Here is a 16,780-nt window from a genome sequence, read left to right as displayed (position 1 = left end):
CTACTCGCGAGTGAGATTTTTAGATTTCTGCTTGACTAGGCCCGAACTATCAGTCTAGGTCTAGAGGAATCCGGCTGGTGGCTTCCAGTAGGAGAGAGACACTAGGACCCGATAAGGCCCTTAAGGACTTCATCAAGAGTACCTCAGTTTTCGTGACTTCCTAACAGATTTAAACATAATCCAGGCCGGGTTATCCGATCGGTCATTTTGTGCCTATGCCAGTAGTGCTTACTTCCCGACCGTGGATCTTTCTCTCAAACAACTGTTAGTATAAAGAGTAGCATTTTCCCTTCCAAGCATTCGATCATCCTTGATCTGTCTAGATTTTTCCTTTCTTAGACATCTGATCAATCTTGACTTATTTAGACTTTTCTTTTGCCAAACATCTGGTTACTCTTGACCTGCTAGGTCTTCTCCCAAGTCTACCAACCATTTGGTCAATATTAATTTGTTTAGACTTCTTACCGACTCATTTTCAAGCATCTAATAAATCTGGACTTACTTAGATACTCTCATTAACTTAGTCAATCTTACCAAATTACTTGACCAATCTTTATAAGACTCTATTAAATATGTTATTAAATAAATATCAAAATTCTGAAGGTCAATTATACTACCACCTTCCCCTACAATTGTATAGGCTTCGTGTCTTCTTTGACAAAGAACATGAGAAATTATACTATTCATCTTCTTCTCCATTAGGCTATGTTTCTGACTTGAGCATCGAAGTGTCTGTGTCAGGGACCCCCTCCCTGGTTCTCATTCTAATGTTCCTGTTGGCTCTCTCTATGGTGTGTGCAAGCTTGCGGTCTCCAACTCCAGGTTCACCCAACCACATTCTTCCTATTCACAGTCTTCACACGGTCAACATCAGAGCCACCTTGATGCCCCATGCCAAGTGATCTTCTTGATTTCAGATAGGATCAAATTTAGCACTGTCTGTGGGAACTTTGCCTGAATCTGAAACGGGAAGATAGAGAAGACTGGATGATTCACTACAGTTACTTTGTCGTAAGAAGACTTAGAGCTACTAATAACTAACCTAGCGCAAAACTTAGTGCAGCAGCAACATGCAACAATCAGGGCTCCTTTACCGCAAGACCCGGCTGTATTGATGACGGGGCCTCACACCAAGCAAGGGACCCGAGTGGAAGGACCGACTGGGTTCCAACCAATTCCTCCTCCTCCGGTTGGCTTCATACAAGTGCTCGCGCAGCCGATTAACCTGCCGCCCCGGCCTTCCTCTCCGATCGCCTATCACCAGACATTATTTCACATGCCATTCAAGGATAAGGGTCGAGCGAAAAGGCCTCAAGGATCATCTTCCAAAGATGCGCTCGCTCAGGATCTTCAAAAGAGGAAAACCCTGATGGCTAATGGCTCCCTTGAGCAGATAAGTATGTTGTTCTCACAAGATATATTGGAGGGCAAATTGCCAAGCTACTTTCTCGACCTTTAACGATTGAAGAATATGGAGGAGCGACTGACCCTGAGGATCATCTCCTCAAATTTGAGAATGCGGCTATCCTCTATCAATACATGGATGGAGACAAGTGTCGAGTGTTCGTCACAACTCTCTCCGGCTCAGCCCAGAGATGGTTCAATCGGCTCCTAACCGAGTCCATTTATTGCTTCAAGGATTTTCGCAAAGTATTTCTCCACCAGTTCGCTAGTAGTCACCGCTGTCACAAGACCATGTTGAGTTTTTTTTCTCTTAAGCAAGGGACCAAGGATACACTGATGGTATACATAAAGAGATTTAATCAAGTTGCCTTAGACCTCCCCTTTGCAAATGTGGAAGTACTAGTGAGTCCTTTCTCACAGGGCCTTTCTGATGGAGATTTCTACCACTCTCTAGTGAAGAAGCCCCCAACAGATTTTGATAATTTGTTGAGCTGATTGATCAAGTATGTCTGTGTGGAGGAAGCTAAATCCAGCAGAAAAGAAAGCAGTACATCAACTCCTGTCATCACCCAAACAGAGTGCAAGGCTCTCCCTCCACCCTCACAAGGTGCAAGTTGGCATCCGAGCTATCCACTTAAGCCAAGAAGGGAGGACAGAGCAGTGCAAAAGGTGGAAGGCATCCAAGAATCAACTATCGTGCTAGATCGGTTACTTCCTAAAAAGCATTGATATTTTTATGATTACCATCAATCCCATCAATATGCCAAGAGGCTCTGCCAAATGATGGAATCAGGAGAAGTGAATAAAGGATCATCCTCGCTCCCCACTCGAGGATCTCCTTCAACAATATAGTGGGAAGAGCCTAGTTGATGCCATACCAAACATCCGATCGGTAACTTCAAGAATCAAAATGCCCATCAAAAATCAAAATGGACAATGCCAACTAGCAAGGGAAGTCCAATAGGCAAAAGTCAAAATGAGCATCCGATCGGAAATCCAAAGGACCAAAATTTCAATCTGATCAATAGTTCCCAAAATAGCTCTAATTGTAGGACTTTTAAATTATGACAATTTCATTTGGCAAATCCTTTCGGCATCTCCATTCAGGAAAATTTTCAATCTATTGTCCACTCAGTAGCCCCGACCGGCAGCTCGGCCATACCAAGCGGCTCATTCGTCCCTAATTTAACAACTGGAGATTTTTCGCTCAAGCAAGCTCGACAAATAAGTCCAAAATTTAAATTTTATATTTTAAAATTTAAAATATATCCCTATTTTTAACAAAGCAGAGAGTCCAAAAGCTAAGCCATTCGGGGCATACACCGTGCCTCCATTCTCCAAGGCATTCGGGTCATATATCGTGCATCCATTGTCCAAGGCATTCGGGTTATACACCGTACCTCCAACGCTAGGCCTCCACTCTCCAAGGCATGCGGGTCATACACCGTGCCTCTACTCTCCAAGGCATTCAGGTCATACACTGTACCTTCAACGTCGAACTTATACTCTCTAAGGCTTTCAGATCATAAACCGTGCCTCCAACGCCAGGCTTCCACTCTCTAAGGCATTCAGCTCATACACCATGCCTCCATTATCCGAGTCATTCGAATCATACACAATGTCGCCACTCTCTAAGGTATTCGGGTTATACACCATGTCTCCATTCTCCAAGGCATTCGAGTCATACATCGTACCTTTATTCTCTAAGGAATTCGGGTCACATACCATGCCATCATTCTCCAAGGTATTTGGGTCATACACTATGTCTTCACTCTACAAGACATCCGGGTAATACACCGTGCCTCTAATGTCATGCCACCAAACTCCAAGATTAATTCTTGACTCTCGTGTCGCTCGACCAAGTTATAAGCGAAAATACTCTCGCGCCTATGTCCCAGACTCTCGTGCTGCCCAACCAAGTTATAAGTGAACTTGCTCTCATACCTATGTTCCAAACTCTCTTATTGTTTGGCCGAATTATAAGTGAGTATGCTTTCACATCTATGTGTTAGGATCCTTTGTACTCGTACAGCTAGAGAGGGGGGGTGTGAATAGCCGACCCCAAATCTTTGCTCGTTTCTTTCTACAAATTAGGTTAGCAGCGGAAATAACAAAAGGAAACGAAAACAAAACAAACCAAACCTCAACTCGTCGATGTAACGAGGTTCGGAGATGAAACTCCTACTCCTCGGCGTGTCCGTAAGGTGGACGAAGCCTATCAATCCGTCGGTGGATGAGTCCCCGGAAAACCGGCTAATACAATATACTCCTTGTGGGTGGAGAAACCTCGCCACAATATTCTTGCAACAGCAAGAAAGGAATACAACAAGAAATACAAGAAGACAAGAACAATAAATGTAAAAACACAGGTTTCCTTGCCTCCTCGCCGACTGGATTCGTTGAAGCAGCAGCTCCTCAGAACACCTACAACAGCAGGATATCCCAGTCGAGAAGCTCACGCGAAGCTTGCGAAGAAGAGCTCAACAAAGCTCAAGCACAAGAACAGCAGCTCTGTAGCAGAAGAGAAGAGGAAGAAGTTTTTTTCGCAGCAGCAGCCCTCGACCCCTTTATACCTGCGAAGAAGACATAAAATATGATTTGTAGGCTGGACATGCTTTGTTGTTAGTGACATAAACTTTCAAACGAGTCCAACGACATGATGGGTCTCGCTATAGTTCGATCGGTCGTGGACCGATCGGGAGGATCCCTGATCGGTCCATGGGGTACAACACCTAATCGGTGCTCACTCGACCCATTCCTAGATCAGAGTGGAGGAAGATTGAGCTCGATCGACCTTGAGGTCCGAACGATTCTGACCGCGGATCAGGGATCGTTATTTATCGATGAACCGAGCTTGTCGGTCCACGGTCGCTATGCCAACTCCGATCGGTCACCAGTCCGATCCAACTCCTAGGTTTAGAGTGCCCTCTCTAACCTAGTTCGGAGAACGAGCTACCGAGCCCTCTCCGACTCCATATGCCAAGCTTCACTCACTTGGACTTCTCAACACGGATGTCCGATCACCCTTGATCCATCTGGATTTTCCTTGCCCGGCTTTACTCACGGGACTTTCAACGGCTTCACTCACCAGGATTTCCAACCGCCTAACATCCAGTTAGGACTTTCCCACCGCCTGGCTTCACTCACCAGGATTCCAAACGCCTAACATCCAGTTAGGACTTTCCCACTGCCTCGCCTACTGGGACTTTCCCGTGCCAAGTCTCCATACTTGACTTTTCCCGTGCCAAGACTTTTCCTTGCCAAGTCTCCATACTTGGACTTTTCGCGTGCCAAGTTCCCTGCTTGGACTTTTCCGTGCCAAGTCTCCATACTTGGACTTTTCCAGTGCCAAGCTCCCTACTTGGACTTTTCCGTGCCAAGTCTCCATACTTGGACTTTTCCCGAATCAGGTCAACCAGGTCAACCCTGACCTACGGTTGCACCAATAATCTCCCAAACATCTATTCTTGTCCCACATCAAGAATAAAACTCTCTCACGAGTGTCAAACATCAACATGCAACACAACTAGGTCAACCTTGACCTAAGGTTGCACCGACAATCTTCCCAAATCAAACATCAAAATACAACTCGAGTCACGTCAACTCGAGTCGGGTCAACCAGGTCAACCTTGACCTAAGGTTGCACCAACAATCTCCCCCTTTTTGATGTTTGACAAAACCATAATCAAGTTAGGTTAAACCGATAACCTTAACTCAGGTTTTCCAATGTTCTTCCTTGAACATTCTTTCCAAACTCCAATATTCTCCCTTGAACGTTTCTCCCCCAAACTTAGGTTAACCCAATAACCTAACTTGGGTTCCCCAATAATTCTCCCCCTTTTTGACACACATCAAAAAGAATTCCAATATTCTTCCTTGAACATTCCTTGACATTCTTCCCCTAGCTTAGGTTAACCCGATAACCTAACTTGGGTTCTCCAATAATTCTCCAATGAACACTCTCCCCTTTTTGACACACATCAAAAAGAAAAAGGAGGGTATCAAGGTCAAGAGTTTCTTCCTAATGAAAGTCCCATACCTTTCATTTGAAACTCTTAATTTCCCCCTTGATACTAAACTCAACAATCAACTTAGTGATAATCCCATATCACTAATCCTTAAAAGTCTTTTGGAGTAAAAACTCCCCCTAAAAGTCAACTCCCCCTTGACAATTAGGTAAAACTTCCCCTAAAGGTCAACTCCCCCTTGACCATTGCACCAACAATGTCTTGGCGAGTTTCAAACCTTTAGAAATCCACAAAACCCAACTTCCAGCTGAAATTTCAGACCAACAGCTGAAAATCAGAAACTGGCACGCATTGATCGGTCCCCAGACCGATCAGAATCCCCCTGGATCGGTCCCCAGACCGATCCACCCTTCACCGATCGCACTGGATCGTCACTGATCGGTCACCAGACCGATCAGAACTTCCCTGGATCGGTCCGGTGACCGATCCATACTCTGAAATCAGAGATTTCTGATTTCCCTTCCCGGAAATTCAGAAACTCCTAATAAATTCCAGAAAATTCCAAAAATCGTAAAATTTTGAGGATACATTCCTCATATCATATATTATCATGGAAAAATAGTTTTCTATGAAAATAACTTCCATTTTTCAATCTTGATACAAAGTTCAAAAACTTTGAAATATTTCAAGTTTAACTCAACTTTGTATCACAATGTTCAATGATGAATGCTATCACTAAGATGGCTTCATCAAGGTTTTACAAATCAATTTCAAAATGATTTTAAACCTTTTAATTTAGGACCATAATCTTAGGGCTAAATGTACATGACTTGTACACAAGCTTTCCCTATGATCCTCCATTTCTTGAATTAGGCTCATCTAGGTACAAGAACTATGCACCTTGATCCTAACTCATGATCCTAATATCTCACACACATCTAAAGTGTATCAAACACATCCATGTCAATTTTGATGTGAGATATGGGTTTAGGTATCTTAGACTAAGGTCTCATGCATTTTCTAAACACAAATTTGATCTCAATATCAAAATGTGTTTTTCATCCTTAAATCAATTCAATTGATTATTAATGCAAGAGATGATGACATGACATAAAATGATATCATAAATGGAAAACATGTGTCAATGTCATGATGTCATGGCATAAAGTATGAAACTTAACTAGAGCATGACATATAATAACCTAAGCATTATCATGACATTTCAAATGATCATAAATTAAATATGATGTCATGACATGGCATATGGCAAACAACCATGGTAAGTTAACACAAATAAAATACCTAGATTACCTATCTAAGTATCCTTAATCACTTAGCTAACTTAAATTCTAATCCTAGATTGCCAAAAGTGCTCCAAGAAAATGTCAAAACCCAAATTGGCATTTCTTGATCTCTTGTTTGATTTATACCATTTAAAATTCTACAAGAGTAGCATTTCTAAATTAAGGCCCGGATTGCCTTGATTACCTAAGAGAATATCAAAATCCCAATTTGATATTTCTCTAGGTTTTTCCAAATTGTGTCAATTTAAAGTAAGATTAATATATTCTCACTTTGGCACACTTTACTCTTCCAAGGAGTGAATGATAAAGATTATTCCATTTCATTTTCAAAGGTTCCCAAAAACCTTGAAAATGCTCCTTGAGTGTCAATTTCCTCAAAGTTGGGTTAACTACCCTTCTTATTGGAGTTGACACTCTCTAACCCATCTATGGGGTAGAGAAGATGCTCCTAGGAACCCAATACCTACTTGAGCTCATTGGGTTCACTAAATATTCACTAGGGATGACTTCCCTAGCAACCCTCCTAATGACCCTCTTAGGCTTTGAAGCCTTGGTCATTTGGGTCTCATCAAGGTCAACTATAGGGGTGACTCCCCTTGTAACCTTGGTAATGGTCTTCCTAGCCCTAGGTTTTATTCCATAATCGAATGGAACATTGTGGTAAGTGGGCTTGACCACTTGGGACTTAGGTTTGTGACCCAAACCTTTCTTGTCCTTGGACTTTGGTTTTTGACCCTTAAACCCTAGAGATGACTTCTCCAAGTTCTTAAGAGCCTTTTCCAAAGTATCAAGTCTTGACCTCAAGACTTGATTCTCCTTCTCTAATACCTCAATTTTTGATTTGTCATTTTTCTTTGAGGTATTCCTAGGCATGTGTCTAGTTGTTTTGGGGTTTCTACCTAGGTTCTCCTTAGCCTTAGATGAGTTAATTCTAGGGTTAGCATTTCTAGAATTGTTCTTATCTAGGCTAACATGCTTGGCTCCTAAGCACATGTATTGATTCCTAAGGTTATCATGCTTGTTATTATCGACAAGTGCAATAAAATTCCTAGCATGCATTTTATTAGAGTTGCAAAAATGAACCTTAGAGGTTACCTTAGGGTTTGCCTTAGCTCCCCCTATCGATGTGCTCGGTCTCTTGCCCTTGTGAGGTTGCCTCCCCCTCGGACAATGACTCCGATAATGTCCCCTTCGCTTGCATTGGAAGCACACCACGTGCTCCTTGCCCTTGCGTGTCGGGACTCCGGCTACCTTGACCTTTGGCGCCGGTGGAGTCTTCCTAACTCTCTTTGGACATTTGCTCTTGTAATGTCCATACTCCCTACACTCAAAGCATAATATATGTAATTTATTTGAAACTAAAATACTTGAGTTACCTAGGGATGAGGGTGGATGCGAGCTCTCTTCTTCATCCCTTCCGGAGGTAGAAGCTTCTTCTTCTTGCTCCGAACTTGAAGAAGAACTCTCCTCCTCTTCTTCCTTAGATGTTGAGTAACCCTCAACTCCTAATTCTCTATCTCCATGAAGTGAGCTACTTGATGACTCACTTGTCTCCTCTTCATGACTTGAAGTGGAGTTCTTCTCATGAAGTTTGGCCAAGTTGTTCCACAACTCCTTGGCACTATTGTATCCTTCTACCCTACACAAAACATCATTAGGTAAAGAAAATTCAATGATTTTCGTTACCTCGTCATTGATTTCGGATTGTCGGATTTGCTCTTTCGTCCACTCCTTCTTCTTGATAGGTTTTCCTTCCTCATCCATCGGAGGGGAAAACCCTTCTTGTACACAAAACCAATTTAACATATTAGTCCTAAGAAAATACATCATCCTTACCTTCCAATATGTGAAGTTGTCGTGAGACTCGTAGAAGGGTTGAATCGTGACATCTTCTCCATAGAGATCCATCTCTAGCTTTGCTCCCACGGGTGTTGATCCGATGAAGAGCGGCCTCGCTCTGATACCACTTGTTAGGATCCTTCGTACGGCTAGAGAGGGGGGGTGTGAATAGCCGACCCCAAATCTTTGCTCGTTTCTTTCTACAAATTAGGTTAGCAGCGGAAATAACAAAAGGAAACGAAAACAAAACAAACCAAACCTCAACTCGTCGATGTAACGAGGTTCGGAGATGAAACTCCTACTCCTCGGCGTGTCCGTAAGGTGGACGAATCCTATCGATCCGTCGGTGGATGAGTCCCGAAAACCGGCTAATACAATATACTCCTTGTGGGTGGAGAAACCTCGACACAATATTCTTGCAACAGCAAGAAAGGAATACAACAAGAAATACAAGAAGACAAGAACAATAAATGTAAAAACACAGGTTTCCTTGCCTCCTCGCCGACTGGATTCGTTGAAGCAGCAGCTCCTCAGAACACCTACAACAACAGGATATCCCAGTCGAGAAGCTCACGCGAAGCTTGTGAAGAAGAGCTCAACAAAGCTCAAGCACCAGAGCAGGCAGAGAAGAAGAGAAGAGGAAGAAGAAGTAGTGCACTCGACCCCTTTATACCGCGAAGAAGACAAAGAAACTAGCCGCGTTGCGTCAACGCTAGAACTCGATCGGCCGCACCGATCGCCCAGGCGCGAAGCTTGCTTGTCACCGATCGGTCCCGGACCGATCAGGTGTCGCGATCAAGCCCTGATCGCTGTCGACCGATCAGAACCTCTGATCGGTCCATAGACCGATCGCCCCTTCTCTCAATCCCCTCATCCTGATCGGTCTGCCGATCGATTAGGCCATGGGTGGATCGGTCAGCAGACCGATCCACGGCTTTCTTCTCGCAAGTTGCGTTGCCTCCTGATCGGTCTCCAGACCGATCAGATTATAATCAGTGAGCCACTGATCTGATTATGATCGGTCACCAGTCCGATCCAACTCCTAGGTTTAGAGTGCCCTCTCTAACCTAGTTCGGAGAACGAGCTACCGAGCCCTCTCCGACTCCATATGCCAAGCTTCACTCACTTGGACTTCTCAACACCAGATGTCCGATCACCCTTGATCCATCTGGATTTTCCCTTGCCCGGCTTTACTCACCAGGACTTTCCACCTGGCTTCACTCACCAGGATTTCCACACTGCCTAACATCCCAGTTAGGACTTTCCCACTGCCTGGCTTCACTCACCAGGACTTTCCAACTGCCTAACATCCCAGTTAGGACTTTCCCACCGCCTCACTCACTGGGACTTTCCCGTGCCAAGTCTCCATACTTGGACTTTTCCAGGCCAAGTCTCCATACTTGGACTTTTCGTGCCAAGTTCCTGCTTGACTTTTCCGTGCCAAGTCTCCATACTTGGACTTTTCCAAACTCCCTACTTGACTTTTCCGTGCCAAGTCTCCATACTTGGACTTTTCCGAATCAGTTCACCTCACCTCGATTGCACCAATAATTTCCCAAACATCTATTCTTGTCCCACATCAAGAATAGAACTCTCTCACGAGTGTCAAACATCAACATGCAACACAACTAGGTCAACCTTGACCTAAGGTTGCACCGACAATCTTCCCAAATCAAATATCAAAATACAACTCGAGTCACGTCAACTCGAGTCGGGTCAACCAGGTCAACCTTGACCTAAGGTTGCACCAACACTATGTTCCAAACTCTCGTGTCGACTAATAGAGTTATAAGCGAGTCTACTTTTGTGCCTATGTCCAAGACTCTCGAGTTACCCAGCCAAGTTATAAATGAGCCTGCTCTCAAACCTATATCTTAGGCTCTTGTGCCGCCCGACTGAGTTATAAGCGTGCTTACTCTCCTGCCTATATCTCAAACTCTCGTGTTGCTCGACTGAGTCATAAATGAGTCTATTCTCACGCCTATGTCCCAGACTCTCATGCTGCCCGACCGAGTTATAAGCTAGTCTGCTCTTGCGCCTATATTCCATATTCTCGTGTCATCCGACCGAGTTATAAGTGAGCATGCTCTCGTGCCTATGTCCCATACTCTTGTGCCGCTCAACCGAGTTATAAGCAAGCGTTTTCTAACACCTATGTTCCAGACTCTTATATCGCCCGACCAAGTTATAAGCGAGCTTGCTCTCGTGCATATGTCCCAGACTCTCATGATTTTTGACTGAGTTGTAAGCGAGCCTGCTCTCGTACATATGTTCCAGCCTCTCATACTGCTCGACCGAGTTATAAGTGAGCATTCTCTCGTGCTGATGTCCCAGACTCTCATGTTGCCCAGCCGAGTTATAAGTGAGCCTACTCTTATGTCTATGTCTCAGACTCTCATGCCGCTGGGTCGAGTTATAAGTGAGCCTGCTCTCATGCCTATGTCTCATATTCTAGTGCTGCTTGACCTAGTTATAAGTAAGCCTGCTCTCGCGCCTATGTTCCAGACTCTCATGTCGTTCGAACGAGTTATAAGTGAGCATGCTATCATGCCTATGTTTCAGACTCTCATGTCGTCCGGCTGAGTTATAAGCAAGCTTGTTTTTGGACCTATGTCCAGACTCTTATGTCGCTTGACTGAGTCATAAGCCAGCCTGCTCTCGCGTCTATTCCCAAACTCTCGTGTCGCTCAGTCGAGTTATAAGCGAGCTCGCTCTCATGCCTATGTTCCAAACTCTTGTGCTGCCTAGCCGAGTTATAAGCGAATATGGTCTCACACCTATGTCCTAGACTCTCGTTCCACCCGACCGAGTTATAAGCGAGCATGTTCTCGCACCGATATCTCAAACTCCCGTGCTACTTGGCTGAGTTATAAGCGAGCCTATTCTCACGCCTATATCGCAGACTCTCGTGTCTTCCGACCGAGTTATCAGCGAGCATGCTTTCGTACTTATGTCTCAGACTCTCATGTTGCTCGGTCAAGTTATAAGAGAGCCCGTTCTCACGCCTATATCCTAGACTCTTGTGCCATTCGGTAGAGTTATAAGTGAGCATGCTCTCACGCCTATGTTCCAGATCCTTGTGTCATTCGGTCGAGTTATAAGCGAGCCTATTCTCGCGCCTATGTCACAAACTCTCATGCTGCTCGGCTGAGTTATAAGCGAGCCTGCTCTCGTACCTATGTCCCAGACTCTCGTGCCACCCGACCGAGTTATAATCGAGTATGCTCTCGTGCCTATATCCCAGACTCTTATACCGCCCAACCGAGTTATAAGTGAGCTTGATCTCGTGCTCAAATTCCAAGCTCTCATGTTATCCAGCCAAGTTATAAGCAAGCTTGCTCTCACCCCTAAATTCTAGGCTCTCGTGCCATCTGGCAGAGTTACAAGCAAGCTTGCTCTCACACCCAAATTCTAGACTCTCGTGCCATCCGACCGAGCTATAAGTGTGTTTGCTCACGCGCCTAAGTCTCAGACTCTCATACTATTCGGTCGAGTTGTAAGCGTGCTTGCTCATGCACCCAATGATCATTCAATCGAATGGTCACTTGACAAATATTACCCAAACGAGTTGTCACAAACTAGTGTCAAATGGAAGATAATCGAGTCAAGCACTTCACGAATACATTAAGGTGGAAACCTTTTTGATCGGTCGAGGTAAGGCTTGCTCGAGTTAGCAACCGTTTAAATACTACTTACATGAATTGGTGTGCACATATTAACATAACACCAAGGAAGAAATGTAAAGGCCGAGAAACACAAAACGACATGAATGTCTAGCCAGTCGAGCTTGTTTCTTCCTTCGACTAGACTTAAAGGGGAGACTTGTGATATGACGGGTTGTGGGGGGCCCAAGGATAATGTGGGGTCGATAGTCAAGGTGATATTGTAGTCAAAGTCAATGTAAAGTGGCAATCAAGGTGTGTGTAGCCGGACAGACCACTCATCTTTGGGACTTAGTTCCCCACCCCCAGCAAATGCCTAGTCGGTCCGAGAGTTGGTCACACCTACATGGCTCGGCTCCCCATACTTCAGGGGATCAGTGCCCAACATACATCCGCCCGGCCCTAGAGCTAGTTGGAACTCCAGAATTAGTTCCTCTACTCATGAACGCGACTCCCAGCATATGTCGAGTTGGTCTCAGAGCTGGTCAAACCTACGAAGATCGGATCCCCATATTTCTGTGGCTCAGCGGCCAACATACATCCAGTTAGCCCCAGAGTTGGTTGAACCTTCAAACTCAATTCCTCTACTCATGAGCACAGTTCCCAGTATATGCCTGGTCGGTTTCAGAGCCGATCGAACCCCAGACTTTGTTTCTCACTACTCATAAGTGCAGCTCCAAGCATACATCCGCCCTGCCCATAACTGATCAGATCTTCAGACTTAGTTCCTCACTACTCACGAGCGCGGCTCCCTGCATACATCCGCCCGACCCTAGAGCCAGTCAGATCTCCAAAGTTTAGTTCCTCACTTCTCTTGGACGCAACTCCCAACCTACATCCGCCCTGATCCTAGAACTTGTCGGATCTCCTCTAGGAGACAACATTGTCAGAGAATCGCAATAACTTATCAGAGAATAACAACTACTCATTAGATAACATTCAACTATTCTGACATATACATACAACAAAACCTTTTGGCAGAAGGTTGCAATACACCCTCTGTTACCTACAATATTTTGACACTAGACATTCTCTTACATTTCATTATTATGGAGGTTATGAGGGTCAGTATAAAAAGGGGTTATCTCCGTTGGCTAGGTACACTCTCTTACGTGCGCACACCCCGCACACGCATCCACATTACTATTCTATTGTTCATCTTTTTCTCCATTGAGCTACATTTTTGACTTGAGCATCGGGATGTCTATGCTAGAGACTCCCTCCTTGATTATCGTTCTAATGTTCCTGTTGGCTCTCTGTGTGGTGCGCGCAGACTTGCAGTCTCCAACCCCAAGTTCACCCGGCCACATTGTTCTTGTTCATAGTTTTCACACGATCAACATCAAAGTCACCTCAACGTCCCATGCCTAGTGCCCCCTCTCCCCGATTTCAGATTGGATCAATTATCACATGACTTTGAGATCGTGAATTTAAGTTGACACTACAAGAAAATCCTCATTCAACAACACTCAAACGACAACGGTTTTATACCAAATTGTTGTCTTTTTACCTTTTAACAACGGTTTTAACAAAAACCGTTGTCTTTTAGTAGTTATTTTGGCCTACGACAACGGTTTTTAAAAACCGTTGTCTATTTTGGGGCTACGACAACGGTTTTTAAAGGATACGACAACAACTTTTGAAAACTGTTGTCTATGTGTGCTTTTTTAGGGATTACGACAACGGCTTTTGAAAACCGTTGTCTATTAAGTGTTGTTGAATGTCGTTGTTTTTTTTCCTTCGTTGTTTTTTCCCCTTCGCCATATTTTGCCGCCGAGTTTTTTCTTTCCCTCTCCCCGAAATTTTTTGCCGCCGTGTTTTTCTTTCTTTATCTCTTCACACTGGCGAACCTCATCTACGAACCCCTCCTCGCCTTCTCTTCTGATCCTCTTCGCTTTCGCCTCCGCATCCCATTGATCGATCGCTCCTCCTCTCCTACGCCGTAGAACCCTAATCTCAAGGTAAAATTTACGATTTCTCATGATTTATGTGATTTTTTTATATGTGTCTGTGTGTGTGTTTTTTTTTTACTTTTCTGGATAGATCTGATTATCTTTGCTACAGATCTCGCCATGAAGAGGGGGAAATCGAAGACTGATGCTCCCAAGAAGGCTATCATCACAGTGTTAAACTTCAACTTGAAAGATGAGAGAAACAAGCAGAATGAAAGAGAAGAGGGGGATTGACACTTGTGTAGGGTTAGTTGTGGTTAAGATTGTTTAAAAATTGCTGTCATAAAGCGTCCAGTAAGCTCTTTCAAACTTCAGAATATAAATATAGATTCGATCAATTAATTTACTCTATTATGAACAATCTCACTATTTTAATGGCTTATGGTTTCCTGCACTTTTGAAGTTTGGACTTCTGACAGCTTCAAACTCGTATATGAAACTTAGAAACCTATTCTATATTTTGGTTATCAATTGTTGATGTTGGTGTTGTTGTTATTCTGTCAAGCTAACTTCATACTATAAGGCAATATTCATCGACTATTTTCCCTCCATGGGCACATTGATTTGGAGGAAGTTGAATTTTATTTCTTTCTAATTAACAATGGCTGTGAACCTATCCTCTAGTTCTCTTTACAATTTTTTTTCCTTTTTCTGTTTATTCTGTGAGAACATTTTGTTTACTATCCTGATTGGTCTAAGATTCCTTCATTATTTTGTCTAGATTGAGAAGACTGTACTCTTCTTTCTGGAGCAACAAGGAATTATTGCACACAGGATTCAAGAGTTGGGAGAGGAGCATACTATACTTCTTGAGTATCCAGAGATATCTAAGCTATATCTAATCTGCAAGAAGCATATATTGAAGTTGGACATGATCTTTTAAAGCTTCTCAGATTTGTAGATATGAATGCTACTGGGATTCGTAAAATTTTGAAAAAAAAATGATAAACGATTTGGCTACAAGTTCACTGATTACTATCTAAGTACTAGATCAAATCATCCTTATTCTCAGATACAACAAGTATTTAAGCATATGGTAATATGTCTGCCTTTTTTCAACATTGTCCTTCCAATCATCCTTCTTAATTCTTGGTATCTTGCTTTTGCTCGTGGTAATTATTGTTAAAAGGCTACATATTTTGAATAAATAAGGTATTGCAGCTGTTGTAGGAGCCTTGTCTCGCAATCTTGTTGAGCTTCAAGAACACCAAGGAAGTTATCTCTCTCTTTATGATCAGCCCTCAACAGCTATGGTGGTATGATATATTTTTGTTAATTGAGTGTCAATGCAATACCAATTTTGTTTCAGCCATACATATGTGTGTGTGTCTATATATTTTTGTAATAAACTATCTTATCAATATTTGATATTTTTAGACCTTTATTTATTTTTTAATTTTGCTGGCATCATCAGGTGTAAGACCCTGTCATTTGCTTAATACAAGCATCATTGGAAAAATTGACTCGCTCTACAAATTTCTTGAAATTCTTGGGACAACATGCACTTATCCAAGAAGCTGAGGAACATGTTGATGAGAGAAGATATCACTTTGTGTCACTTCTTTTGAACTTGGTTAATACTTTTCTTTATATGGTCAACACTTTTATCATTGTGCCAACTGCTGATGACTACTCGATGAGCCTTGGAGCTGCTGCAACAGTTTGTGGGATCATTATTGGCTCTATGGCTGTAGCACAAGTGTTCTCTTCAGTTTATTTTAGTGCATGGTCTAACAAGTCATACTTCAGACCTCTGGTATTTAGCAGCATCGTACTCTTTTTGGGCAACGTTCTCTATGCATTGGCCTATGATCTCAACTCCTTGACAATTCTTCTCATAGGTCGACTTATGTGTGGGATGTGTGGGTAAGTGAATTGTTTGTTCTATTTCACTTTTATGACTATTCTGTGGATCCAGTACTTACCATTTCACCATTCTAGTAACTTACTCCCTCTTGTGGTTTGTTAGGTGTTATTTGTGATTGATTATTGAATTTTTGTCATCATTTAGCAAAGTCCTGCCTTAGAGGATGGGCATTCGTGATTGACATTTCATTCTATTTCTAAAACCAATATAGAGAGTTGTGTCAGACAAAAATATTATGATGAATTTGTCTATCTTGTATAAAGTTTCTTTTGTTTCTAGTTTCTCCCTTGGCACCAACAAGGTTCAGTAACATTGATTATGGAACAGTGATGTGAAGTTCATACATTATTTTATGCTTTTAGACTACTTTTTGTAAGCAAACTAACTAACAAACTCGTGATATTAAAAGTCCAAACTACTACAGGTCCACAGTCACTTTCTAGGATTAGAATTGAATGAGCATAGGCTATGTCTAAACTAGACTCCTTGAAGAAAGTGATCCTGTCACTGTTGATCTACCTCTTTACCATTCTGTACAAATGGAGTATATTTTCTTTTGTCTTCTTCTGCGATCTGCTCCTACAACCTTCTACTCTAATAGATTCTCAACTTTTCAATATATAGAATCTCCAGATACACGTGAAGTATTAAGCAATATATAGAATTCAATGAAATTTGAAGTTAGGCATTTGTGAAAGTCTAATTTCTTTGAGAGTTATCATAATTTAACTTGTTTAAATTTCATACATTTAAAGAGACTTAGTATTTATGTTCCAAATTCCTT

The 16,780-nt window shown here is 42.8% G+C and overlaps 1 long non-coding RNA gene across 1 annotated transcript; it reads left to right on the top strand.

Moving 5' to 3' along the window:
* The first annotated feature begins 14,026 nt into the window (after positions 1 to 14,026).
* Positions 14,027 to 15,059, top strand: LOC121977757. The gene is made up of 3 exons (XR_006111032.1): positions 14,027 to 14,138; positions 14,242 to 14,375; positions 14,851 to 15,059. It is a non-coding gene; the product is annotated as an uncharacterized LOC121977757 (long non-coding RNA).
* Positions 15,060 to 16,780: the final 1,721 nt, after the last annotated feature.

Source organism: Zingiber officinale, chromosome 4B (genome assembly GCF_018446385.1).
Source record: "Zingiber officinale cultivar Zhangliang chromosome 4B, Zo_v1.1, whole genome shotgun sequence".
In the NCBI taxonomy this organism is placed as follows: Eukaryota; Viridiplantae; Streptophyta; class Magnoliopsida; order Zingiberales; family Zingiberaceae; genus Zingiber; species Zingiber officinale.
This window is presented reverse-complemented; position numbering and strand designations above follow the sequence as displayed.